Here is a 22,284-nt window from a genome sequence, read left to right on the forward strand (position 1 = left end):
TGTGGGTCCTACATAGAATACATGAGTATTGCTGTATATGTGGTTATCTTTTAAATGGTATAATTTGACCAGTAAATCCTATTGAGCTTTACCAATATCTAGATGACATGATCATGGTTAACACAGGATGGGTGCCGCAAGTCTCCTCTGCACTCCTCATTTCTCCTTCTTCCCCAGGAATGAATGGAGATTCATTCCCCTGCAGAACTTCCAATAGTCCACTGGAGCTCTCTCTCTCTGCAAGAGACTCCTAACTCCTAAGGATGTTACTATCCTGAGTCCCTGGACTCCAAGGCAAAAATAAAAATCTTGAGAAAAGGAAAACTGAAAAGGGAGACAGGAAGGGTGGAAAAACTTCCTTCACCCCCATCTCAAAGGGGGTGGGGGGTAGGGAAGGCACCCTTTACTCTATTCTGTACCATGGCTTCAACTCCAGAAGCCCAAGGATTCTTTCCCCATGAAACCCCCCCCCCCCCAGAAACAGGAGCAGGCCCAGAGACATCCAGCCTCCTGAAAAGGCTAACCCGAAATCCATACTCTGAAATGATGGCACTGGGTTTTATAGTTTGAGGACTCCACCATTTAGGTCTCCCACATGGGGAACTAAACCCAACACCCTGCTACTTCTGTTCCCCCTCTGGTTTTGCTGGTTTTCACTTCCTTTTCTCCCTATTATTTAGAGACGCAAGTACATAGAGAGGCAGTTGCTGCCTAAGGCAGGGGAACCATCCTGCAGAACCAGAGTGATTGTTTGGAATTTACTTATCCCAGTGTGACTGAGTCTGGGTTGGTGGGGATATAGTTCCCTTCCCCACTCACATCATTATTCTATTTTGTGTAAAAGCATTACTGTTGTAAAGCACTGAAAACAATTTCTGTGTGTTTACTGAGACTATAAACCTACTTACTTTGCTTACTTTAAGTTCACATCCTACAAGGAAACACGGTGATGATGAAACTTTGTGTGGTGTGAAGTTTGCTGTTTCCCCGCAGCAGGAGTGGGGTTTGGGACTGGGGTTATTTCGAGCAGTTCCAAAGAGAGCTGAGAGTCCTCCCGAAATGTGGTACTGGGGGGGGGGGGGGGGGGGCATGTGCTGGACACAATATCTCCCTGCCCACATGGTGGCTGAACCTGCATTCGTGTGCTCGTCCCCTTTACTGTCACTGGGGACCTGAGTGGTTTATTTCTTTTATGGTGTTGCCCATCCCTCCTTGGCACTTGGTAATCACAATACTTTGGGGGGGGGGGGGGGGTTTATGAAGTCACATAAGAATCCTTTCCATCTCACTCACTGTCGGCCTCTTTCTTTTGCCAGCCCCCATCTCTGGTAGCTGTAGCGGCACTGCTTCTGCTGTTCATCAGTTCCTGGCTGGCCGGGCATGGTGCGACCCTGTTTACTGTGACTAGCACAGTGCTGGTACTAGATGCTCTGTGCACATGAGAAGAGAGCGCCGTGCCACTTACAGGAAGCAGAGCCACAGGTGCCCGGCAGACCAGGAAACTGAAGAGGGGCAGCAGTTGTAGCCCCTGGTGGCAGAGATGGAGCCAGTGGCAGATAAAGAGTAAGGAAGAGCCAGGGAGGCCAGTAAATGGAAAGATCGGGGAGGGAGACGTAAGGAGGCCGCTGACTGCGAGGGAGGTAAAGGAGGACAAGGAAGAAGGGCCGAGGGAAGGCGGGTGGGGATGGAAAGGCAACCAGTTTACTGCAATTCTGTGGTATGCAGCACTTTACAGAGATTGCTCGTGTCTCCGCCCAGATGAGACCAAAAATCTACTCTCTTACCCAAAAGTAATCTCACCCTATTGTATGTTTGTGTAAAAACAACAATTTATTAAAGAATAATTTATTCAAAATAATTTATTCAAAATAATTTATTGCGGGATTGGGTAAGTTTCATATATTTTGACGCATGCCTCCACGGCCTTGCTTCAATTATTGTGTTATAATCATGAACTTACCACCCTCCCACCCGACAGGAGTGAATAACATCAACATAGAATTGGAACAAGAGCAGAAAACATCTCAGTTTGATTTTCACAATAAAATAAACATACAAAAAAGCAAGGACCAACAGTGGAAATTGAAACAAAACATTTTTCAATTTTGACGGAGACATTTTCTAGGTGAATTTTGGGGGACAGTTTGATTCACACATAATCACTTTTTTAAATTTTAAAAAAAAGTTGAATAAAAAAAAAAGCGAGTGGGAGGGTGGTAAGTTGATGATTATAACACAATAATTGAAGCAAGGCCGTGGAGGCATGCGTCAAAATATATGAAACTTACCCAATCCCGCAATAAATTATTTTGAATAAATTATTTTGAATAAATTATTCTTTAATAAATTATTGTTTTTACACAAACATACAATAGAGTGAGATTACTTTTGGGTAAGAGAGCACTTTACAGAGATACATAATATAGTCCCTTCTCCTAGGAGCTTTCACATAGACAAGAAAAAGACAGCGAGGCCATGATAGGAAAGAATACAACAAGGTGGGTTGTAGGTGGGATTAGTATTTATTTATTTATTTATTTATTTATTTATTTAAGGCTTTTATATACCAACTTTCTTGATACAAATCAAATCAACTCGGTTTACATTGAACTAAACAGAAATTATAACCAAACAATCAACAAGTGACAATTTAAAGGAGCGTAAAGTTACATTATAACAAGGGTGCCTTAACTGGGAGAAGGAAAAAAAAGAGGGGGAGAACAAAGATAAATTACTATATACAATAGAATATACCTGTGAGCATAATTAGTATTATTTATTTACATATGTAGTATGAAAAATATGAATATGAAAGTTCTGAGTCAGGCTGTTGGGCTAGTAGCAGGGAAGGCTCGGCAGAACAGCCATGTCTTTAATTTCTTTTTAAAAGTTAGTAGACAGGTTTCCTGCCTGAGGTCAGGAGGCATGGCGTTCCAGATGGAGGGCCCCGTGGTAGAGAATGTCCTGTCTCTGACATTTGAATGGTGTACAATTTTGACTGGTGGAACATGTAAGGATCCCTTGTAGGCATCTCTTAAAGGTCTTGTTGTAGAGTGCAGTTTGAGAGGGTGTGAAAGATCTAGTGGGGTCTGGTGGTGAATGTTTTTGTGGATAATTGTCAGAGATTTGTGAAGGATCCTGAAGTTCACTGGGAGCCAGTGAAGATCTTTTAGAATGGGGGAGATGTGCGCGCTCCGGTTAGTATTTGTTAGAATTCTCGCCTCTGCATTTTGGAGCAACTGAAGAGGTTTTATAGTAGAAGCCGGGAGACCTTGCAAGATGGAGTTGCAGTAGTCTATCTTGGAGAAAAGAATGGCTTGGAGGACAGATCTGAAATCATAATGGAATAGGAGCGGTTTGAGATTTTTGAGAACTTGAAGCTTGTAGAAGCACTCCCGTGTGGTATGTTTTATAAATTGCTTTAAATTCAAGTGACTATCTATTATGACTCCAAGATCTCGGGCGTGGGATATTTGTATGTTAGAGTGCAGTTGGTTGTGAGAGGGACTACCTTCTGGGGTGATTAGCAATAGTTCAGTCTTGGAAGTGTTGAGCACTAGATTAATGCTTGAGAGATGATGGTTGATTAATTGTAAGTGAGAATTCCATAATTTGAGTGTTGAGTCCAGTGACTTGGATATGGGGATTAAAATTTGTACGTCGTCTGCATATATAAAGAACTTAAGCTTTAGATTTGAGAGTACATGGCAGAGAGGGAGTATGTAGATGTTAAACAAGGTGGGCGATAAGGAGGAGCCCTGGGGAACTCCGAAAGGGGCGTTAGTGTATGAGGACTCCTTGTTGTTGATTTTAACCTTATATCCTCTATTGCTAAGGAAGGAATCAAACCATCTCAGAGCTGATCTTGCAATACCTATATCTGATAGTCGGTTTAGTAGGGTATTGTGATTTACAGTATCGAAGGCTGCAGAGATGTCAAGGAGGGCAAGGAGGAATGATTGTCCTTTGTCAAAACCGATGTAAATTTGATCAAGGAGTGAGATGAGGAGGGTTTCGGTGTTATGTTCTTTTCGGAAACAGTATTGTGACTGGTGTAGAATATTATGGTCCTCCAAGTAATCTGAAAGCTGCTTATTTACAATTTTCTCCATGATTTTGGCTACAAATGGGAGATTTGAAATGGGGCGGTAATTGTTGAGGTCATCCGGATCCAAGTTCGGTTTTTTGAGTATGGGTTTAAGGGTGGCCGATTTGAGAGCGTCTGGGAATATTCCTTGTGAGAGGGAACAATTGATAATATCTGCTAGATGTTTGGAGATGTATTCTGGTATGAGAATTAGAAATTTAGATGGAATTCGGTCCAGAGGGTGGGTTGAAGGTTTCATTCTTTTTATCAGATTTTCTACTTCAATAGTGTGGGTAGGGTCAAAAGATTCCAATCTTATGTCTGTGTTTGGTCGGTGGAGAGTATTCAGAGACAATGAGTTTGGGCTGGTAGGTAATTTAGCTAGGGTGTTTGAGATTTTGTTCTGAAAGAATAAGGCCAGATCATTGGCTTTTGATTGGGCTGTGTCGTCTGGAATAGTAGAGGGAGCAGTTTTGGTGAGTTCCGATATGTATGAGGTAGATGAAGGGGCAACTTTAATTGAATAAAGCGGCAAGGAATGAGGGGCTCCTTCCGAATCTTTATAAGAAAAGAGCAGTGGATAAGTTAAGAAGACCATGAGCAGGAAGAACTGTGTTCAGGTTTTGAAAGAGGCCTTGGAGATGAGTTTTTAGGCTGATTTGAAACTGGCAAGAGAGAGGGAGTATGGTACACGCTTTCAGGAAGGCTGTTCCAGCAAGGTGGAGGCATGGAGTTGAGATTTGGTGATAGACAAGAACAGCGCAGATAAGAGCCTCTTGCCCCAATGAACAAGGTATGGGGAGAGAGGTACATGGGAAAATGAGAGAGGAGAGGTAATGCAGCACTGCAGAAGGAATGTAGTTGTAGGTGAGTACAAGAAGTCAGAATTTTATTCAGAACTGTATGGGGAGCCAGCGTAGTGATATGAGAAGTAAAATGTTTAATACCATCAAAGGTAGATAAGTCACACTGCTGAATTTTGAACAGGCAGCAATGGTGGGAGATCATTCAGCAGTAGACCCATGATAATCAAAGCAGGAAGTGATGAGAGAATGGGTTAGGGTGTTGGTATTTATTTATTTTTTGAATTTAGCTCACACTTTTTTTCATTGGTAGCTAAGGTGAGTTACATTCAGGTACTGTAGATATTTCCCTGTCCCAAAAAAGGCTCACAATCTAAAGCTTGTACCTGAGGCAATGGAGGGCAAAGTGGGATGCCCAAGGTCACAAGATATGTCAGCAGGATTTGAACCCTCTGATTCTCAGCCTTTTGCTCTAACCACTAGTCTACTCCTTGTTTAAGAAGGAAGAGATGGATTTTGTAGAAGTTGTAGAGAAAGGAGTGACACTTTGTTAACGATACTATGGATGTGCCCAGAGAAGGAAAGAGAAGTCAAAGTGGACCCTGAGGTTGCGGGCTGAAGGAGCTGGGAGCGTTGTTCACAGTAATTGAAAAAGGGGGGAAGGGGAAGAGACTTTGGATGGGAAAAGAATAAGATGCTCTGTTTTGCCCATGTTGAGTTTAAGGAGATGGTGTGGCATCCAGGCAAGATTTGTGATTGGGTTTGGTACAGAGAGGTAGGCCTGGGAGCCATCCACAGAAAGATGGTATTGGAAGCCATGGGATTTACTGTGTGACATAAAAAAGCCAGAAGAGCTCCGTGAGTAAGTTTGTGTTACGCTCCTAAATGTCATTGCCAAGTCAAGTAATTAAACATAATGATTAGTTTTATTGAGCAAAGGTTCAGGTTCTACAAACATGTATGCAATCTGTGACTAGCAAAGCATGCATAAGTAGCCACTATATCACTTTGTTCTGTGGTGAGAGACAAGTCTCATTATCTAATGCACAGGTTAAGGATGAGATTCAAATTTGCAAAGGAAAACCGAGTGGGGAGGGACAAGATAGCAATAAATATTAGGATTAAACAATCACTAAATTTAGTTTTGATTGTAATTTATCAGGAATCTTTTTAAGAAGACTGGTGGCAAACTTGCTTATGTTAAGGAACATAAAATTTAGGAATACACAAGAGACCTATCAATAAACCCTTGACCTGGCTAGCATATATATCCACTAATTCTGTTTTCTACCATGAGCTGATCCAGTTTGACAGTGAATCTGGAATTCACTCCAATTGAATCATAGCTAGCTTGGGAGACAAATTACCAGTAATGGTCAATGTAGGAAGTTTATTGTAGCTGATTATAAGAAAAATAGTCTAATGAAAATCACTATATTTTCTGTTTGCATTTTTGAAAATATTGCATTGTGTTTGTGAATTAGTCTCTGTTTTGTGGGAAGTAAGTTATTGGTGTTCTCAAATATTTAGTCTGATGTATGCACAAGGGCCTTGCTTGTTGTCCAGTTACATGCAAACTAGAATATTTTTCACAATGTAAAGAAAGGCACTCAGATGAAAACCAGTTAAAATTGTTTTGTTTTTGTGCAACAAGAATGTGCAGTTGTATGAGATTCACGGAGCATACTCAAGCTTGTTATATATAAATGTGGGCAATAGAATGCATACAGTGGTAATCCTTTATTAATTAGACTTATGTAAATACAATTTTAAAAAAGTGAAAATTAACAAGCCCATTTACCCTGGAGGGTTGGTGTTCTGGGCTCAGACCGTGCCAACTGGCATTCTGCATGGGGCTTCTAACCTAAGAGGTAATTTCACTGCGGTCTACACTGGGAGTTACCTGAGAGGCTTGTTACCAGCATGCACACAGGACTGCCTCAGAGGCTTACCCAATGTTAACACACATACAATTATTGGGGGGTTGAACCCAGGAGCTTATTTTTGATACAAATAGTCACACACAAACTCTGATTCAGTAAATCACAGTTCCAGGTATTTTTGGTGGGTTTATTTGAACAATAAGAGAATAGAACAGAAAGCTTACATTTTTCCAAGGGATCGGTCTTTGCTGTCACATCCAGGAAACATTCTCTCCCTCTCTCTCTAGCTGTATTTCTTCTTATACACTAAACCCTAGCAAATGCTTGGGAGAGAAGCAATGTCTCCTCCCTCACTGCGTACTCTTATCAAATCCAAGTGCAGCTGTGTGGCCTTCACTCTCTCAGACTTTAGTATCAGTTAATTACTTAGTTTCCCTTCTGGGAACTACTGGCTCCACAGATTCTCGCCTATTCATAAGCATTTCACAGTGCAAAACATAAATATGAATTCACTCAGAGGTTGGCCTATGACCTTCAAACTAGTTTGTGTCTGAGTGAGAACTCAGAATCCATTACGGCCTGACCTCTAAATACATCCTCAGCCAGAGTAGTCAAAAGTAATTCCATTACAGTTGGACCTCTGCTCGGCAAATAGTGGTCAAATTCTGTTTTCTATCAGCTATCTGCTGTTGTAAAAGGGGATATTTGGCCATCATTTGGGGTGTTTTAGAGGAGACAAAAGGTTAATCAGGTGGAGCCTAAAGATATTTGGCTGGCACCAGCAGCAGGGTTGGTGAGAGGATTTGGCGCCCTAGGCGATTGCCTGGGGCACCGGAAGTGGGAGAGGCATAGGAGAGGAACCAGAGGACGCGCTTTTTTTGAAATGCAGCGTCGTTGCAATGAGATGCAGCACAAAGGTTCATGGTTGTGGTAAGTAAATGTTCGGCGCTCTCTTGAGAAACAATGCAGCATATTATTTGTTTGTATTGCGAGGTGGCTTAGAGTATAGTTAAAGCGTGGCAGCAGAGAGAAGAGAGAGAGAGAGAGAAAGAGAGAGGGTAATTAGTAAATAACCATGTGATGCAGTGGTGTCATTTCCTAGGGTGCCAGCAGACCCTAGCACCAGCTCTGACAGACAGTGGAGCCATCCTATACTCTCCTCCATTACTGGGCTTTGCTCTGCCTCTGGCCTAGCCCAGCCTACTAGGTTTTATTCACTTATCCAGTTCCATGGCTTTTATTTCCATCCCCAAAGCCTCTACTTTATATTCTGGGTGTTGCATAACCTTTGCCTCCCCACCCTCCCCAGCACCCCACTGGATTATCCTGCTATTATTTTTGTACCATTTTGTAGGCCATTCAATTTGGAATTTAATAGTTCCTTACACATTACTTACATTTATTATTTATGGCCAGAACGTACAATAGTGTAAAACAGTGTCAGATTCACAGTTTTAAGTGTATTGCATTTCGTGAGGTGCGTAATGCTGGAGCAATCTTTATTATGAAAAAATTAGGTCGAAGCGAAAGTTGAGTTCAGACGATATGGGACAAGACTGCTGATGAGTGTTTTCCGGAATATGGTGGTGGCCAACTGCTAAAATTGTCTTAAGAAAGCCAAAAAATTATTGAAAATTCCAGCAACAAGCAGAAAAAAAGCTGTTACCAGGTGGCATAAACAATTTTGGATGAGAGGAGGAAAAAGTTTAATAGAGGAACAGTTTATCATTATTGAGTTCAGGGCTGGTATCCAGGCGTTTCATGTTATTCCAGAACCATTGAAAACCGAAAACCATATCCAAGACAGACTCTGGCTGGCAAATTGGTTACAAAATTGAGATGGAGAGAATTTCCTTCTTTTAGTGACTTTTGATGAATTTTTCATTTGGTCAATTCAAAAAACAAATTTTCAAAATGATTGAGTTTGGTCAAAAACTTTGAATGAAATTAGTGATGAGGAACATTATCGACAAATTGTCAGAAACCCTGTTTGCATTGGTCTACTGAAGAAAATGTGGTGGGTAATCAAAGAAAGAGGGAAATCTTGGATTGGTGTCTATTTTTGGAATACAATTTTAGCTGAAAAATGTTATCCCATTTTTGAGTGATCCAGAAAATGTTTTGGTAGTAGGCAAAGCTACATTTGTCCATGATAAGGTGCTCGGCCCCCTCACCTCTCTCAAGTAAATCCAGGGCCTGGTCCCTCGTCCCTGGCGGCAGTAGGCTGACAGCTCCGTCCTCGGGCCTCCCCTGGTGCCTCCAGCTCAGCTACAGATCCTGGTGCTTCCAGTTCAGTTACAGCTCCTAGTGCTTGGCATTGGGCCTCTCCGCATGGCCTGCGGAGAGACGCCACTACGCGCACGCGTGCACCACTGTATCTTAAATATGGCCCGCAGCAGAACCGAGCCGTGGCCCCAGATGATGACATCAGCGGAGCTCCGATACTTAAGCCTGGGCTCCGCTTCCTAGGATTGCCTTTGCAACAGGTCTCCTTGCTGGTCAAGTACTCGTTTTCTCCTTGTGACTCTCCTCATTCCTGGTTCTTGATCCTTGCTAACTCCTGTTCCTGGTTTCCTCGTTCCTGTGTTCCTGATCCTCAACCTATCCTCGGATTGCCTTCTCGGACCTTGACCTCTGCCCATCAGACTTCGCCATTGACTCTTTCCAAGGCCGGACCTCTGCTTCGCCTGACCACGCCATTGACTCTCTCCAAGCTCGGACCTCTGCTTCGCCTGACCACGCCGTTGACTCTCTCCAAGCCTGGAGCTCTGCTTTGCCTGACCATGCCGTTGACTCTCTCCAAGCCCGGAGCTCTGCTTCGCCTGACCACGCCGTTGACTCTCTCCAGACCCAGACCTCTGCATTGCCTGACTACTCCGTTGCCTCTCTCCAGACCCGGAACTCTGCATTGCCTGACTACTCTGTTGTCTCTCTCCAGACCCAGACCTCTGCATCGATTGACTATGTTCTTGACTCTCTCCTCGTCCAGACCTCAGCCTTGCTTGCCACCGCTTCCAGATTGCCACCAGCCCTGACTCAAGCTTGCCCTACGATGCCTCTTCAGTCTACATCCTGGACTTGGCCTATTCAGGCTTCGTCCTGTTCTTGCTCAGGCGGCCCCTGTCTGACTTTGGTTCTATTGGCACCCAGGTCTCCGGGACTCTGCCTTGTCCAGTACAGACTTCTTCTCTCCTCTGTTGCTGCCTCTGGGCTGACCTCGATCCTTCCATCGATGACGACACACGGAGGCCCAACTAAGCTCAGCTGGTCCCAGCACCCAGAGGCTCAACCCGCGGGGAACGAGGGCTGGTATTGGTGAAGCGCCAGCAGGCCTCCGTCCATCAGCCCACTCCACCTGCCAATGGTAGGGACCCATAGGACCCTTCCTATGGGTTAAGTCAACCTCACCTTGGCCCAAGGGTCCACCTCCGGTGCAACAATACATGCGAACCAATGCCATGCAACAGCAGCTTAAAGAAAATGGCATTGATTTTTGGAGTAATGTTATTTGGCCAGGGAACTCTCCAGACTTGAATGCTGCCGAAAACATAGGTGTCATTATTAAGGATGAGGTGGAGAGTTTAATGTTAAAGGAAAGTGGTCAGGTACATTATTCCACCAAAACTTTGCATCAAAATTTAGAATTAGTTTTATTAAATTTGGAAAATGATACCAATTTATTTCAAAATTTGTGGTGTTCATATCCTGCTCATTTTAAAGCTGTTTTGCAAGCTAAAAGTGGGTACACCAACTATTAATTATGTTATTCAGTTCCGTTTTGAATACTGATTAAAATGAGTATGTGGATTATATTATATGCTTCTTTGTTGGGAAGTGGTATTTACATTGTTGGTGTTTATTGTCTCTGTATCATAACAATAAAAATTATTTTGCCAAAAAAAAAGTTTATTGCATGTTTCTATCAGATTTCTGGTTGCTGCTGCAATGGGGAAGGCAAAGGTTATACAACGCCCGGTACAATTACTCCAGCTTAAAGTAGAAATAAGTTCAGGTGGCTTCTCATGCAGCCACATATCACCCATTGTCTTCTGTGTAAGGAAAAATGTCATTTCTATTTTCCTCCCATGGAAAGTCGTGGAAACCAAGCTGTGCTCTTCTGTTCTACCCTATTTCCTTTTACTCTATTATATTCTGTGGGAATAGAATTTGACAAAAGTGTCAGAAAAGAGATCTAAAACAGTTCTCATTTGCAGTTATTTCTTGCGGTTTTTAAAAAGATAGTACTATAAATGCTACAGCACATTGAGGTACATGCCTTTTTTTAAGGGTCTCACAATTGCAAATTTTGGTTGCAAATGGTACAGATAGCACCATTAATTCTTTATTTAAAATATGTGCGAAAGTACCTAAACGAAAAGACTCTCCAGTGCATCACTTCTCCTGGAGTGTTAGAAATCGTCAGCGTCCTATATTAAGAAGATAAGATAAGAACATGCCATACTGGGTCAGAGCAAGGGTCCATCAAGCCCAGCATCCTGTTTCCAAAAGTGGCCAATCCAGGCCACAAGAACCTGGCAAGTACCCAAGAACCTGGCAAGTACCCAGAATCCTGGCCTTTAGTCCATCATCCCTGATATTCTCCAGGCAGGGCTCCAACACTGCAGGAACTTTTCTCCTCCCAAGGGCAACAGCACAATAGGTAGAGCTTGTTGTGCTATCCAATCTTACTATAGCAAGCAGAATCATCTATGAAATGCAAAGGTCAATGGTTACATACCAAGTACCCAAACAGAGCCGTGCACTAAGAAGCTCAAGCTTTTCCTATATCATGCTAAGCACCCAAATCTACATGCTTATATTGCATCACACAACACAGCTTGGATGGCAAAATAGGCCACACAACACAGCTTGAAAACCAGCAATGAAGATGCCTTCAGCTCAGGAAAGATCTTTGTATGCAGACAGCATAGAAAACTACTTCAGCTTCCAAAATGGTTTAGCTTCTGGAGACATACATAGCTTTTCTCTCATGAGGCACAGGTATTACCAAGGATGCAGAACAGAACCATATGAGGAGAGTCTCTTTCCAGTGTTATCAACTTCTAGATTTGAAGTAGAAAAAGAAGTAAGAGGAGGGGAACCTAGGATGTCTAGTGCATGGGGGTGAGGGGAAGTGCTGATCTTATGAAAGAGGAGGAATACCTTTCCATACAGGCCCATCTTTCAAGTTCTGCTACAATCTCCTCAAAGATGGCTATCTATTAGGATTTTGTCTGCTACACAGCCTCATACTACCTTCATGACACCTGCAATGATGCCTCCTGACCAGCAGAGACCCTCAGTATGCCTCATCTTTAGCCTTGCCAAACTTCTCCTCCTCACTATTCTTGCCATATCCAAATCTCAGTCTTATGTAACCCTGCCTTGCCAGAAGCTCCTTGTCTTCTCATGGTGTCACTTCTGGCTCCATGACCTGTCTCTTGTTCTTGCCTTGTCTTGCCTTGTCTTGCCTTCGGGCCTTTTTGCCTTGTTGCCTTGCCTTGTCTTGTGGCCTTCGGGCCTTCTAGTCTCTTGCCTTGCCCTGAGGCCTTTGGGCCTAACCTGCCTGTTTCCTGTCTTGAGGCCTCTGGCCTATTCTGTCTTGTATCCTGCCTTGAGGCCTTTGGGCCTATTCTGTCTGTTCCAAGCCCTGCTGCCTTTGGCTTCTGTGTTCTTTGTTCGGTGTTTCCCTTGTCTGCCTTGTCTAATTCCTGCCCTAGTCTGCCTTGCTGTCTTTTCCTATCTGTCCCAGAATCTGGTCCTGTCCTGCCTGTATCAGATTCTTGTCCTTGCCTTGCCTGATCTGTCTCTTGTCCAGTTCCAGGACCTGCTTAGTATCCAGCCTTGCCTTGTCCTCAGCCACAGTCTTCAGCCTGCCTGTCCTAGTCTTGTCTCCAACTTGCCATATCCAAACCTTGTCTCCAGCCTGTCTTGTCCAAACCTTGCCTTCAGCCTTGCATGTCCAGGCTTGCCGTGTCTAGTAGTGTTCTAGCCCGTGTGGACTCACCACTATGATGTACTGCTGCCGCAGAGACCTACTGGCCCCCAGAACCCAAGGGCTCAGCCTGCAGGGGAGGGGGCTGGCTAGCGGAAGATCGGACCTTGTCTTGCTCAGAGTCCTGCCTTGCAGTCTCGTGCTGCTCCCCAGGTGGGTTCTCCAGACTCCGGAGTCCGTAACACTAACCACAAGCATGGGACCTAGAGGCAGATGTGGATTCTGAGGAAGTGATGAGGCAGAGGAGCTCTGAGTATGGCTTCTTATACCTCTGCCATAAATTAATTGAGAGGTTTGATAGGCTACAGCTTCAGCACCTTCAGTGCTATGTCTTGACCTTGAGCCATTCTGCTTCCTGGGAGAAAGGAATAACCAGCCAATAGCATGACTCCACTGGTGCTGCTTCCATGCAAAATGTGCAGTTCCTTGCATAATGGATGTTGTTCCCACATTTCTATTTATTTATTTATCGAGTTTTATATACCGTCATTCGGTTTTGCCATCACAACGGTTTACAAAGTTTCGATGTTTAACAAAGCGTTCAAAAATTCATACACTTGTTAACATTTATCTTATTCATTATAAACATAGCTTGGTTGTAAATGTACTTAGTTGCAATGTACTAAGCAAATATTGTACAGTTAGCTCATGCAGGGCTACAGCAATAGTCTAATGTACATCACGCATTGCACATAATTTACCTACATGCTGAGCCTGTAGATTCTCTCGAACACTCATCAGATAGCACAACAGTTCATATTGCTGTTCTAGATGAGCCTGCAAATCCTTTTTGTAGATTCAATAACTGTTGCAGATTACACTCTAGGGCTGTCTCACAGGAACCTCTCTAGGCTGGATGCTGCCTACATCCTTGGCTATACAGAGGACAGGTCTTGTGCAGCAGATGAAGAAAGTGATTGGAAAATAGGAGGAATCCTTTTATCACCTACATTGATCTCTTCTTTGGTATTCTCTGGCTCAGAAACAGTAGTGTTCTGATCATTGGCTTGGACATCAGTGTGGTCTGGCGAAAAAGGTACCTTTTATAGTGAACATACTCATGTAAGAACATAATCCGGGACTTTCCTCATCTGGCCTGGTGAATCTATAGCCTGTTGGATTTTCAGGATATCCAACAGTGAATAGTGGTGAGATAGATTTGCAGACACTGGGCCCCTACTGTAAGCAAATTTATCTCCTGTATATTCAATGTGGATATCTTGAAACCCAAAGAGCTGTGGGGTCACCAGGACAGGTGAGGGAAGCCCTGTTATGATATACCCCATTTAATTTGTGTTTTGCCATAATCACACGCCTCTTTATAATGATACAGTTCTTTCCATGGTGCTATGCCTGGCTGACACTATAAAATGCTAAGGCAAACAGATTCACGCAAAGAAATGTTTACCTCCAGAACTGCTTTCAGCTGCTATGGGTCTTCCTGGATAGGTTCTGTGCTGGATCCAGCGAGTAGTGGTCTCATTAATAGAGGACACCATAAGCAATCCATTGGCTATATGGAGAAGAGTGTCTATATTGCCAACTCTCCTTTCAGTTTTCCTCATAAGTAGTAGAGTTGAATTATTTATATGGTAAAGTTATAGAATGAGAACATAAGAAATGTTATACTGGGTCAGACCAAAGGTTCACTGTGCTCAGCATCCTATCTCTAACAGTAGCCAATCCAGGTCATAAATACCAGGTAGGATGCCAGAGAATAGCTCCAATCCTTCTTGCTCATTACCAGGGATAAGTGGTGGCTTTCCTAAGTCTATGTGGCTAATAGTTTATAGATTTTTCCAAAATCAAACAATAATTCCACTGATAATTTAAAACCTGATTTAAAAGGCCTGAACATAAGAACATAAGAAATTGCTATGCTTCCGCGTGCATGTTATAAAATCCAGGGTCGGCGCGCACAAGGGGGTGCACACTTGTGCACCTTGCGCGCGCCGAGCCCAAGGGGAGCCCTAATGGCTTTTCCCGTTCCATCCAAGGCCGCTCCGAAATCGGAGGGAACTTTTTTTTCGATCCCTCCCACCTTTCCCTCCCTTCCCTTATCTAACCCCTATCTAACCCACCTCCAAGGCCGCTCCGAAATCGGAGGGAACTTTTTTTCCGATCCCCCCACCTTTCCCTCCCTTCCCCTATCTAACCCCTATCTAACCCACCCCCCAGCCCTATATAAATCCCCCCCTACCTTTTTTTCAGGAGTTATGCCTGCCCAAGGCAGACGTAACTTGTGCGTGCCGGCCGGCTGCCGGTGTGCCATGCCCTGCCACAGGCCGTTGTGCCGGAGCACTGAGGACCGCCCCCGCCCCTCTGCCACGCCCCTGGCCCTGGCCCCGCCCCCGGCCCAACCATTTTGGAAAGCCCCGGGACATACGCGCATCCTGGGGCTTGCGCACGCCACCAAGCCTATGCAAAATAGGCTCGGCGCGTGCAGGGGTAGGTTTTTGGGGGTTACGCGTGTATCTTACGCGCGTAACCCTTTGAAAATCTACCCCAGTATGTTTTACTATAATGATTATGTATTTATTTTATTTCTTGATTTTATTGTTTGATGTTTGAGGAATGGTGATGTTTCTGCTTTTGTATTGAGTGTGGTTTCTTGTGGTTTCCAGTTCAGGTTTTGTCACTTTTATATTTCTACTTTATGGTTGCTCTATTCTGTATTTGGTGAGGGTCTGTTTATATTCTGCATGTGTGACTGAGGTGAGGTATTCTCCTAATAGGAAGTGTATTAATGTTTTAGGGCTTTCTGAGGCTCAAGCTCACACACAACACATGTTGTATGTGTTCCAAGTGTGTTTTTGCAGGTATTTCAGGTTGGCATCACAGTAATGCATGTAAATATAATTTAAGTGATATTTTTACATCAGAATACGGTACTTTGATATTTTTGAGGTAAAATGTTATTATAAATGCATAACTCTTAACTGTGTGTGTGGAGCGGGCTGAGTGGGGAGGTTGGAGGTTGGGGGGTGGGGGATGCGTTTTGCAAGGCTATAAGGTTTGCCGGGGAAGGGGGGGGGGGGGGTGGTGATGTCAATTTTTATAGTTTGTATCACTGAAGGGAGCTGGGATTTTTTTTGTTCAGCCCGGGACAGACAATGAATGAACAAGGGAACGGGTGGGGGCAGCACACTCATTGGTTGCACAGGGCAGCAAAAAAGCTAGCACAGGCCCTGAGTGATCTGTTGCCTTTTTCCTGGGATCTGAGGAAGTGGATCAGAGCCAATGGTGTAAATCAGGTCTGGGGGGTGAAGGAAAGAGGGAGGTTGAATGCTGGGGGTGAAAGATCACGGAGATAAGGAGGAGGAAGTGTTTGGGAGAAAGTTCCTGGCTCCACCCCCTCTGACAGGTCATACCTCCTCCCACTCCTCCACCTCCACAGTTCCACTTCCTTTTTGTCTACAGATTAGGCGCTGAATAAATACACCTTAATAGTCCATATCTGGTAGCGACAATGCTGGTAGCATTGTAGCTGTGAGCTGTGGGAAATGTGAGACCATCTCTTCCAGTAAGATCTCTACTTCCCTGGGCTTAAAGCTGAGTTTGCGAGCTTTTCTGTCCTTTCTGTATTTGACGGGGGATCGCTGGGAATCCTGAGGGATGGTTGTGGTCCTGGCTATTGCAAACGATGGGCCATTCTTCAGATCAAGCTTCCCACAAGCTTCCTGTATGTGGGTTCTTAGTCTACGGCATCACTTCGCCTTTTTTCCTTTCATAGTGCAGCAGAAAAGTGAATGGGGCTTCTGGGCGGATCTCACCTGCACAGCCAGCATGCACTTGTGTGCTGACCTGCTTTTAACGTTCATGAGATGCAGTTGGTGTGGTGCTCATCTCAACAAGGAGGCTGAGATCTTAACCACTGCATATTAGAAACAGTTGGTAAAACCGGAGCAAGCTCTACTCCACGAGTGCCATAGCTTGTGCTATAGAAAGTACGCTAGCAATAGGGAAGGTCATTTTCCATAGCATTTCTATGGGCAAAATCATGTTTTACCTGCAGAAATGAGCTTTTTTAAAACTTGTCCACCCAACATGCAGGTACACTTCTGCACATTTTGTCCCGTATTCACATAAGGTTTTCCAGGCAGAGAGGAGGCATTCCTGGGGCAGAACTGGGGAGGGGTATGGAGTTGGGTGCATAGATTTGAGAATTCAAACGTTTGCGCAGAAATTTCAGCCCAAATTTCCATGCGCGAAATAGCAGTGTATAAGTGTGTGCCGGTAAATTTAGTGGGCTAATTTTCAAAGTGGACTTATGCTTGCAAGTCCACTTTGAAAATTGATGAAACTTATGTGCATATTTGCCAACTAATGTATGCACATTAGTTACACTGGTTACTCCCAAAAGGATTGGTTAAAACAAACCAAAAACACATTTTAGTTTGAGCAAGATAGGCATTCTTTAAGAAATTATGCATGAAAATCCACTGCCAGCAATTTATTTCAGTTCTCCTCACTAAACATTCAGTTGCTACAGCTTATTATAAATGAAACAAATGGGATGCTTAACATATGTGGGTTTCTTAAAGTAAAAAATGTGTGAAAAGTCGTATAATATCTAGAATTTGTCAGACCTTCAGATGCTGACATTATCTGTATCAGAGTGCGTTTTAGGATGCTGGAAATCACACCTCAGGAAGTCATGAAAAATTCTGCAAAAGCACCAGATTCTTGCAGTTGTGAGCCAAAAGCACTTCTGCTTGATAACTCTTAAAGCCGTAGTGATATTATTCATATAGGGGACAGTTTTCGGACTGCCCTTTTCTTCTTTCGTTGACCTATGGGCCTTGCACCAGTTCTCGAAGGGACAGTGCATGTGTATGCGCTCTTCGAAAATTACTGTGGGTGCAGATTACATGCAATGTCTTGCATTGGCTTTTAGTGCGAGGTAGATTTTGGCTGGGGAGGAATGAAAATAGAATTGAAAATGCCATCTGCGTGCCTTCCAACCTAAACACCTTCACCCCCTGGGGAACGCTTTCCCTCAATGTGGTTGAAATGGGTGCCCACTCAGCTGCATGGACGACAGGGTAATTTTCAGGCAATCGATTTGCATGGTGGAAATCACTCTGAAAATTGCTTTCATTTTTTTATTAAGGCTGCACTGTGGGTACAAACGGAGGCATACATTGTGGTCTGGAACAGGGACGAGTAACTCCGGTCCTTGAGGGCTTTTCAGGACATCCCTAATGAATATGTATGAGAGGGATTTTCATGCGTACTGCATCGGTTGTATGCAGATCTATTTCTTGCATATTCATTGGCGATATCTTGAAAACCTGACCGATTTACAGCCCTCGAGGACTGGAATTGCCCACCCCTGGCCTAGTAAAGTGCTGCATAGAAATGGTACGGTCCATAGCAGGAGCTGAAGCCAGGGAGCAAAGGGTCTTAGCAAACACAGGGGACAGAGTTTTAGAGAGGGGCAAGGAAGCCAGCATGGAGGGAGGAGATGTTCCGTGGACACCAGTAGGACAGAGAGGAGTAGGTTACACCACTGGATGGTGTTTCTTTAAGAACTGATTGTTAATGGCATGAATGCTGAAGCCACTCAGATAAGGATACTTCTAGTTCCAGTTTCTGTTGCTTAGGAAGGAAAAAAGTGTAGTCCCATACCTGCTGAGGTGTGCTGTGGCTGTATTAAAAGTTGTTGAATTTATGCTTACCCAACAAAACAGCACATAGTACCAACAGTAACTTACGGAAAATCTAAATGTAAAAAACCCACAAAGGCCATGAATTAAAGGAAAGAAAAGGAAAATGGGAAGGGCTAAGAACTCCCATAGAACTGAAATTCACAGGCAGCATGGAAAACAGCTGAACAAGATTTTGATTTGACATCCGCTGTTACTTGAAAACCACCGCTGGTACTCAAGCGAAAAGTGGTGAACAGACAAGAATATTATTCCTCACCATAGCAGATGTGGGAGCATTTGAGGTGTACAAGACTTTCCAGTTTATAGAAGATGAAAAATGATTGCATAAAGATGCTCCAGAAATTTGAAGAAAACAGAAATCCCATGCAATATACATTTTCCATGCTCAAATCCAAAATGGGAGATTGAGGGAATAGAAGAGCTGATAACAGATCCTAAACTCCAAAGCCAGTTATGCAGTTTTTTTTTTATGACTAGCTGATTCTCCTGAATCGGTGATACAATGCTGATCGGGATCAGAGATGAAAAGCTTAGCCAGTGACTGCGATAAGCAAGAGAACTCATACCAGAGAAAGCAGTGCAAATGTGCCAGGCTGCTGCAATAATTTAGCTACTGATTAAAGTCCCTGGAGCAAGATGAAAGGCTGGGACAAGTAAATGCCATTTCAAAAGGAAAAGAGAAACTTCAGAAGTTTTAAGAAAAGGCAGAACAAAAAGAAAACTGGAACCTTAGGAGGGCAGACAGGATGCAGGGGGAATCATAGCTGGAGGCCGCGCTCATCATTTGGGAAATAGTGTAGAGAACGCTGATGCCTCCATTTGTCACAGATGTACATGCATCCAAAGCAAGCCTGTTTCCTGGAAGAAGAAGATACTCTGAGATCTAGTACACAGAAGTTTTTCATAAACTCCATAGAAATGCACGATAGCAACACTCACTGTTAATGACATGCCCGCAGGGTCGGTGCAAGCATATCTGATGCCCTAGACGAACCTTCAGTCATTCACCAGCATCCCCTCCCCTCAACTTGACTATTAGCGGCAGCTCCAGCACAGCATTCCTTCCTGCAGGCAGCAGTAGATCCAGCACAGTACTCTCTTCGTTGGTGGTGTTGGCTCTGATACAGCCTCCCTCTGGAACTCATTCAGGCAGGGTTTTGCCACTCCCAAAATCTTGACACTCTAGGTGGTTGCGTAGTTTGCCCAATGGAAGCACCGGCCCTGCATGCCAGTCTCCTTTAAACTTGACACAAGGGCATTTGTTAAGATACTTCCTGAAGGACAGCTACAGCACTAAAGAATATACACAAAATTTTCAAGGTAATAAAACTGAAAGCATAAAATGGGAACCCAGTATCCACTTGACGGATGTATAAACTTAGTATTTAGCACTAGAAAAGAAGCCAGATTTTATAGTGGTGGCAGGAATGATGGCATCTCTTCTGAAACTGAAAACACGTGAAGCTAGGAGATAAAGAGTGCCTGCAGTAAGTGTATCAAAAATAGTGATAAAAATAGCAAAACAGAAGAACAGCAGCATGATGATTTCTCCAGGGAAATTGCCCATGAAATAAATTTGAACTTCCAAGAACTGAGTAAATATACAAAGAGAGATCACTCCAAATTTCACAGCAAGGGATCACATTTATAGGGAAATGGCTTGCATCAAATACTTAAAGCTCCCCTTCACCTGACGCAGCCTTTTCTACCCTCTTTTCTGCTCCTGCCCAGGAAGTGATGTCATATTCCTTAGGACATAAAATCCAGGCAGCTGTTGCAGGTGAAAGTGAATGCAGGAGCAATGGTTTACACAGTCTTATCACTGATTGAACCAGTGATATACCCCAAGAGATACAGCCACTAGGGACTTAAGAAGTGGTTCAACCATCTGTGAGCTTCAGACAGCACAACACCTCCTGAGGTGTCCTCTGCTTAGACATATGAATGGCGAAAGATGTCACAACATATAGTAAATGCACTCCAACATGTATGATAATTGACAAAATGTTCAGATGTGTTCTAAAGACACAAAAAGAGTAAGATCACTAGACCAAACCAGGCAAGGTTAGCGCAGACTGAATTAAATAAATGTCAGTTTGGTATGCAGGAAATGTTGTACCTTGGGGAACAGTTGACTTTGGTGGAGTTTAAGTGGATAATAATAAAGTTGAAGTTCCATAAATATGCAAGTACCTAAACAAGATTTCTGAGTATGATAAATTTTGTAGGAACATTTGTGACCCACATTCTCCACTGACATCCTACCCAGTTTAATTCCAGTAGGATATTGTGCTATAGTCACCAGGGTTTTTACTCCCTTTCCACACAAGTATTAATCCTGGGTTCCAGGGGAAATGACTTACTGGAATAAGCTTCACAAGCATCCCTCCCCAACTCTTATTTCAGCCCTTGTGCCTCTATTTCATTTAGTCGTTCCAACACTCTTGACAGATCTTTATCTCCTCCCCCTCTTAGCTGTGAAACCCAGGCTTTTGTAGGCCTGATGGATGAGATTGGGCCTCGTTCTCTCACTTTTCCCCAGCTCTGCCCACAGACTTCCTATTTATTGCTGAACAGATTTCCCTGTCTCTTCTCCTCTGTCAGTCCAACTTTATTGTTTGTTCTTCATCTGTAAGTCAGTGGTGCTATCCTAGCAATGTCTGTCAGGCCCCCGTTTCTGGTGTAGGGTATATAAATCCCATCACAATCATGTATAATTTTCCCCTGTACCCAACCTGGATCAACAATTCAATTGGTGCCATCATAAATAATCAAATTTGGATCAACTCAGGAGTTGTAGCTAACAAATATGTATGGGGGTAACTTGCTGAGGTGGCTGTTACTACCCTTAACCAATAAGCCTGATACTTTGATGCAACTCCATCATTGTTCTCTGCTTCAATGGCAAGGCATAATGGGGAGCTGGATTCAATCAGCAACCAGTGAGGGCCCTGACTTTTATGGTCTGGGAAGCTGATAACCTACATGGCGCAGCAGATACCACCATAAGCTTACTGGGCAGACTGGATGGACCATTTGGTGCTTTCCTGCCATCATTTCTATGTTTCTGTGTTTTTCTGGGAGCATTAGGACGTTAACATACATCTCGATGCCCCGCTGGCTATGCCTTTAAAAGAGCTTTTGTGGCTCAAATATCCCCATTCCCAGTACAAGCCAAATCCCTGGGGTCTCGCGAGACCCTGTGTTCACTCCCCTTTGTTGCTGCAAGGAGTGACTGAAGTATGGAATAAAACTAAAAAAGGTTATGAAGGCCCCAGGTGGCAGTGGGGGGGGGGGGGGTGCAATGGGATGGAGGTGTCGAAAAACTCCTGGGGATTTGGACTGTTTTGGGGGGTGGGGTGGTGTTATTTGGGAAGATAATGACCCTAGGCTGCGGAGTTGCCATCGCCTGATATTTTTTGGGGGATACTGACCTGCAGAATCTTTTCAGTGTTATTTTACTGCAGGGGAAAATACTGTGGGATTTACTAAACTGCAGTACTCGTTATTTTCCATGGCTTAGTAAATGACCCCCCTTACGTTGTAAGCCCTCTGGGGACAGAGAAACTATCTACAGTATTGTACCTTGATGTAACTGGTCTTGAGCGATCAACGAAAAGGTGTGAAGGAAATCTAAATAAAAAAGAACACTACTGAAAGATAACCTTTCCTAGGCTGCTTCCCCAGTAGTAAACAAGCATGTTTGTTTTTGTGTTGAGAGGATGTAATAATGTTTGAAAGGGGAATAACTGTCAAGAAGGTAAAGAATAATTTCAGAAGGCAAAGAAAATAAAACAAGAAGGAAGGTCACAGAAATACCTCATTCTGCCAAGTTAGTCCACTG

General features: G+C 43.7%; 1 protein-coding gene and 1 long non-coding RNA gene across 2 annotated transcripts in view; one reads left to right on the forward strand and one right to left on the reverse strand.

Annotated features, from left to right (window-relative positions):
• Positions 1 to 7,049, reverse strand: part of LOC115073365 — a 96,892-nt gene extending 89,843 nt beyond the window's left edge. The window contains exon 1 of the long non-coding RNA XR_003851997.1: positions 6,998 to 7,049. This is a non-coding gene — a long non-coding RNA (uncharacterized LOC115073365). The remainder of the gene's footprint in view (positions 1 to 6,997) is intronic.
• Positions 1 to 22,284, forward strand: part of CAMK4 (calcium/calmodulin dependent protein kinase IV) — a 618,142-nt gene that overhangs the window by 37,254 nt on the left and 558,604 nt on the right. The gene's annotated exons all lie outside the window — the stretch shown is intronic.

The sequence above is a fragment of the Rhinatrema bivittatum genome, chromosome 1 (genome assembly GCF_901001135.1).
Source record: "Rhinatrema bivittatum chromosome 1, aRhiBiv1.1, whole genome shotgun sequence".
In the NCBI taxonomy this organism is placed as follows: Eukaryota; Metazoa; Chordata; class Amphibia; order Gymnophiona; family Rhinatrematidae; genus Rhinatrema; species Rhinatrema bivittatum.